This window comes from Muntiacus reevesi, chromosome 17 (genome assembly GCF_963930625.1).
Source record: "Muntiacus reevesi chromosome 17, mMunRee1.1, whole genome shotgun sequence".
Lineage (NCBI taxonomy): Eukaryota > Metazoa > Chordata > Mammalia > Artiodactyla > Cervidae > Muntiacus > Muntiacus reevesi.
The window spans coordinates 16589779-16596138 of NC_089265.1; the positions used below are offsets into that span (position 1 = coordinate 16589779).

Genomic DNA, 6360 nt, shown 5'->3' on the forward strand with positions numbered 1-6360 from the left:
CAGGAATTTGGAAATATTTAGAAATGTAAAATATGTAGGGCTTATGTAATGGTTTTGCAATGGTAGAAAGTCATAAAGAAGATAAGACCCCTGATGATGCAAATTTCACTAACCTCCCTCTCCTCGTACTGGTGTTAGCAATGGTTTGAGTTGTTTTCAATGGAATTTAGGTTATTTTAGTGATGAATTAAGGGGGAATTGGGAGATGACAGTCAAAAATACTGTAACATTGGGCAATGCCTCTTCATAAAATCTTAGCAAAGTGTTTGTTTTTCCTGTCCTTGTTACTCTTGAGATGGAGCTCAAAGGTTTTAACTGGGGCCATAGGTAAGGCATCATACGGTCAATTAAACCTCCTACAACTGTGGGTCCATCTGGCCTATGCTCACTCCTGTGCTGTGTGGTAGCCCCAAGAGGCCAAAGGAGAAGAGGTCTGGTATTACCCTCAAATCCCCTCAAATCCATCTCTGGATTTGCTCCAGGAGATACTGAAGTGAACAGCAGTTTGATAACCTTCTGAGAACCTTCCATTCATTGATGCCTTGGTATATTATATGAAATGGCAATTTATATGGTGGTATCTATCTCCATGAAACTTTTATATATGGCAATGATTTTAGATTTTAGAAATCATTTATGAAGTCTGATTTTACAAAGAGGAAACAGACGCCAGAAAGAAGCACAATGGCAGTTCTTATACCCATTAGGATATGGGAAGGCAGGGCTTGAACCTAGCCCAGTGCTCTTTCTGCCATAATAACAAGAAGTGGATCCAAAGATACAGATATACCCATATCATAAAATTTGTTGGAAACAAATGATTTCCAAACAATCTAGTATGAAACAAATCCCACTTATTCTAGCTTAAGTCTGAGTATTTTGTTGTTAATTTTTTATACTGAACACATACATCCCATAGAGAAAAACACTTAAAAGCTCAAATAATCTTGATTACTTAATGCCATAACTGATGCATACGGGCTTCAATAAATGCCTTAGTTGTGTAGATCCTGTGTAATAAGACTTTGTAACATTTACAGTACCTACTATAGAGTTTTGACTATTAGTTCTAAGTAAATTCATATTGATTAATTGAAGGGATGAAAGGCAGGCATTTCTCAATTTATTGTTAATGAGTGGCAAATTTTTCTCATCTCATCACAGACTTCTATGGAGCGTCTGTGGATGACTACCTCTGCATGTGTTTAAAGGAAACCGTAAAGAAGGTGCGCTGTAATGAATGCCTGCTAAGGGTTGCTGTTGTTGTTGTCACTAAGTCGTGTCTGACTCTGCGACCCCATGGACTGCGGCATCCAGGCTTTCCTATCCTTCATTATCTCCCGGAGTTTGCTCAGATTCGTGTCCATCGAGTCAGTGATGCTATCTAACCATCTCATCCTTGCCACCCTCTTCTCCTTTTGCCATCAGCCTTTCCCACTGTTACGGTTGATTTTTTACTGTCTGAGCTGCCAGGGAAGCCCTGCCTACTAAGTGGTAATCACTTTTTGTCTATTGTCTTGTTTAGTCCTTAGCACATCCTTATGCCATAAGAATAGAATCTCTGTTTACAGATGAGAAAGTAGATCAAGCAACAAGAAAGAGTATTTTCAGGTTTGGAACCAAATGATCTCTGACCACAAAGTCCATCCATTTCTCATACTTAGTCAAATCCATGATATAGTATAAAGGCTTCATAATATGCTTTTTATATAGTTATTTTCAAATGCCAATGCGCCCAGGTGGGTCATAAGAAGACGAAGAAAGCAGAGTCAAGATTTTCAACCCAAATGGTGTACACTGTTCTTTCTCTGTATGGTTTCTTAGAGCATCCCAATACTGTGCAACTCTTTTCATCTGAAGACATATGGAAAGAGTTTTATGTTTTAAACAATTAGACTTGACAGCACGATTGTTTCTTTCTTATCTAATATCCTTCATCCCTGGAGCCAAGCCGGAATCTGTATTCTCTCTCCAAATTTAATTCTGATTCCTCGTACATATCACTCGGTCGACAGGAGACAGCAACTTAATGGCATTTGTTCCTGTGGCTTAGGAGCATCTGGGTTATGTCACTTTTTTAGCTGACCTCTTAGCTCAGAGGGAATTAAGTTCTTTGTCTGATGGTCTTTCAGAGGCCCTTATCATTGGTGATTTTGCTTTCTAGATGCTATGTTGTTCTATAAATGTCATGAGATGACAAGATTTCTAGATATTAATTTGTTTATGTTCAAAGGAGGATGGCAGTTATAAATGTAGAAGAAGCAGTGAACAAGGAAGGATATTATAGAGGAGAAACTAACAAAGTCATAGTTGCTGGTGTGTAACTTGATGGATTGACAAGTCTAAAATTCCAGAGGACGTGGAAACAAAGGCTGTGTAATGGGGGGAAAAATGCATCTCTAAATTTTGTGTCCTTTCCATGCAATTCAGTTCACTTTCAGATCAGTTCAATTCAACATATATTTCTTTGAGCCCTCAGTGAAGAGCAGGTACTATCCTAGTTGGTGAAAGAACTGATGTTTCCTTAAGGTTTCTTGCAGTCAAGCAAAACAGAACTATCCTGTGGATAACTTTGAGAAAGTCATTTCACCTCCATGGGTCTCAGTTTCCTCATCTCTTAAATGGTGATCTCTTCCACTCATTCACATTTGGTGACATTCCTCATGGGAAGCCTGTGCTATAATTGAAAGAGAGCACTTGCTTTAAAATTGGTGATTCACAAAAAAACGATTCACATTTTAGTCCAGCTCTGCTGCTGTTTAGCTCTTTGCACTTGGTAAGTCACTTGGTTTTCCTGGGTCTCTTCTGAGAGATCAAGGAAATTGATTTTGAAGGTTCCCTTTTTGCTATACAAGAAAATTTACATATTTCTGTGAGACTGGCTATAACCTAACATGTCCATATTCATATTGCATGGAGTAAGTAAGCAAACTAATGGAGATTTTGTTGTTGTTGAGCGTAATTGTTATTCTTTACTAACCAGTGGTATACATACTGGTATGGTTTGTGAAACTGTAGCCACACAGACATGCAACTAATGCCTATCACAGAAAACATGGTTTTGTGAAAAAAGTCAAAACTTTCTAAAATGTACTCAATATTCTGTGATAACCTATATAAGAAAAGGAGCTGAAAAAGAATGTATATATATATAGGATGGCATCACCACCATCATATATATATATATATATAACTGAATCACTTTACTCTGTACCTGAAACTAACACAACATTGTAAATCAACTATATTCCAATAAAATTTTTAAAAATTCCAAAATGGGTATCTCTTTGAATAACAGCAAACTTTCTGGCCAGATGTTAATTGGTGTGGGATTTATATTTATCAACTTGCAGCAAAGAAATATTTTATTAAATTCACACTCATTGCAATCTGTTGTATCTATTGTAGTAGGTGTTGTTGTTCAGTTGCCCAGTCGTGTCCAACTTTTTGCACCTTATGGATTGCAGCCTGCCAGGCCTCCCTGTCCCTCACCATCTCCCTGAGTTTGCCCACATTCATGTCCATTGCACTGGTGATGCCGTCCAACCATCTCATCCTCTGTCAGCCTCTTCTCCTTGTGCCTTCAATGTTTTCCAGCATCAGAGATTTTTCCAATGAGTCCGCTGTTCACATCAGGTGACCAGAATGCTGGCACTTCAGCTTCAGCATCAGTCCTTCCAATGAGTATTCAGGATTAATTTCTTTTGAGACTGGCTGATTTGATCTCCTCACTGTCCAAGGGACTCTCAGGAGTCTTCTCCAGCACCACAGTTCGAAGGCATCAATTCTTTGGTGCTCTGTCTTCTTTATGGTCCAGCTCTCACAACTGTATGTGTCCCCTGGGAAGACCGTAACCTTGAATATATGGACCTTTGTCGGCAGAGTGATGTCTCTGCTTTTCAACACACTGTTGTATCTACTACAGGTCACTAAATATTGTACTTTGCCTCTCTGTAGCAACCTTTCTGCATAAGGATTTCCCATCAGATTGACATCAGGTTTTGCCATGTATCTTGCCTGAGTCAATAAAATGTGAAGAGAAATTATATGTCCCACTTCAGAATGGAAGTTTTACAAGAGGGAATGAAAGGTTACCAGGTTTCTTTTCTTTCTACCATAAGATAAGCAATGTTTTAGGACCTGGGGCAACCAACAGCCTGAGACTTGGCATGAGAACACTGTGGAGACAGCCTATGGTTATTGTAGTAGGATCAAGTGTGAAAGTTGCTCAGTCACGTCTGACTCTTTGTGACCCCATGGACTATACTGTCCATGGAATTCTCCAGGCCAGAATACTGGAGTAGGTAGCCTTTCCCTTCTCCAGGGGATCTTCCCAACCCAGGGATCGAATCCAGGTCTCCTGCATTGCACGCGGCTTCTTTATCACCTGAACCACAGGGTAGCCCTGTGTGATCAATGACTAATCTTTCAGAAAAAGGCTTTGCTGAAACCCATCTGGGAGTTTGGGCTTTTTGAGCACTAGCTGTGCCAGACTCCTTGTTTGGCACCTTATCATAAACATTGCACTTTTCTTCAACACACACACACACACACACACACACACACACACACACACACACACACACACAAGGCTAATCTTTTGTCCTTGTAATCTGCTAAGATTTCTTTCTCAGTTGCATTATAACCCAGTCTACCCTGAGTACCTGTGCTTGCTACTGAGAAATACAGTGATGAGCAAGGCACATCTAATCTTGGATCCTTTATGGACATTTCAGTTAAGAAGATATTATAGTAATGTATGATGCATCATACAGTAGAGGAATTGCAATTGGGGGAAGTAATTGCAATTGGGGGAACTGGATAATATGCATTTGAGCTGGCAGTTTATGTATTAATAGGAGAGAAACTGACCAAAGGCCAGGAGGAGTAAGAGAGTTTTTAAAACAGAAAACAAAAAATCAGAAGCCAAAACATAAAGACAAGAAAGATTATGGAAAAGTGAGGAACTCATTGCTGATTGTGGCTGCAAGATAAGAGTCCAGGAGAACAGAGAGGAAACAGGACTGGTGAGATACCATCAATAATAATAATATTGAGTGTTGATTAGCTTTGTGCTAAGTGCTTCACTTACATTTTCCTCACGATTATTATCACCATTTTATAAAAGAGGAAATTGAGCCAGAGAGAGGTTTAATAACTTGCCTGTAGGCACACAGCAGGGATGTGATTTTATCTGAAGGGCAATAGGAAATCGTTGAATGGTGTTACACAGAGGAGCCTTGTGAACAGACTCACGTTCTAGACAGAACATGTGGCTGCAGTAGGTTCCCAACTCCAATTCCCACTCTGGTTGGAGGAAGCGTGGGCCTCAACTTCTGTTCTCTTATCCATGTGACTCTGTTGAGTGAGACAATTGGCAGGAGGGAAGCTGATAGCTACAGCTCTGCAGAAAAGATCACTCTTAAAAAATGTTTTTAAAAATTAATAAACTTTATTATTTTTTAAAGTTTGAAAATAGGGAGCATGTCGGAAATTTTCATGTCATCTTGCACTGGGACCATGCCCATCTTCTCTATGATGTTCTGATTTTAGTATGTGTGCTGCAGAAGTGAACACTGAAAAGGTCATGAGTTGAAGGAATAAGGGGTATTCTATGTGCTTCCCAGGTGGTGCTAGTGGTAAGGAACCTGTCTGCCAAGGCAGGAGACATGAGAGATGCGGGTTTGATCCCTGGGTCAGGAAGATCCCCTGGAGGAGGTCATGGCAACCCATTCCAATATGCTTGCCTGGATAATTCCATGAACAGAGGAGCCTGGAAGGCTAGAGTCCATGGGTTTACAAGGAGTAAGACACAGCTGCAGCAACTTAGCACATGTGCAGGGGTGTTCTATGGAAGAAAATATGTTGTGGGTCTCAAGAACATTTAGATTTGGGTAATAGTTTTAATAACAATTTAAATATAATGAATTGATTCCCTCCAGTGAGCACTTGTACCTAATTCAAATAATGAATGTGATGTTACTTTAATATTTTGAGCATTCAATTTACTTTTGACTGTGAAGTCGGTAATATAGTGCATGAGTTAAAGACAGAGCTAAAACTCTTTAAAGCAGATTTAGTGGTCCACGTGCTATGCTCTTGTTGTTGACTGAGGTTGAATGATAGTGGTCATGATTTGCACTTCTCTTTGTCATAAATAGGAGATGTATAGACCTCTCAGGGAGAGGGCCCTGTGTGAAAGACAGTGACGTCCCTGACAGTTGTTTTCTGTCACTCGCTTGGTATCCGTCAAAAGCTTCCTGTGACTTGAGCTTGACTGAAGAGGTCTCCAAGCCAAGATGCTAGGGACTGTGATTCATATGCATGCTATTCAGGTTTTTGTAGTATCTCTTCTGTTTC

General features: G+C 39.8%; 1 non-coding gene across 1 annotated transcript; it reads right to left on the bottom strand.

Moving 5' to 3' along the window:
• Positions 1-5471: 5471 nt before the first annotated feature.
• Positions 5472-5577, bottom strand: LOC136148787 (U6 spliceosomal RNA). Its single transcript, XR_010659561.1, has one exon. It is a non-coding gene; the product is annotated as a U6 spliceosomal RNA (small nuclear RNA).
• Between the last annotated feature and the right edge of the window lie 783 nt (positions 5578-6360).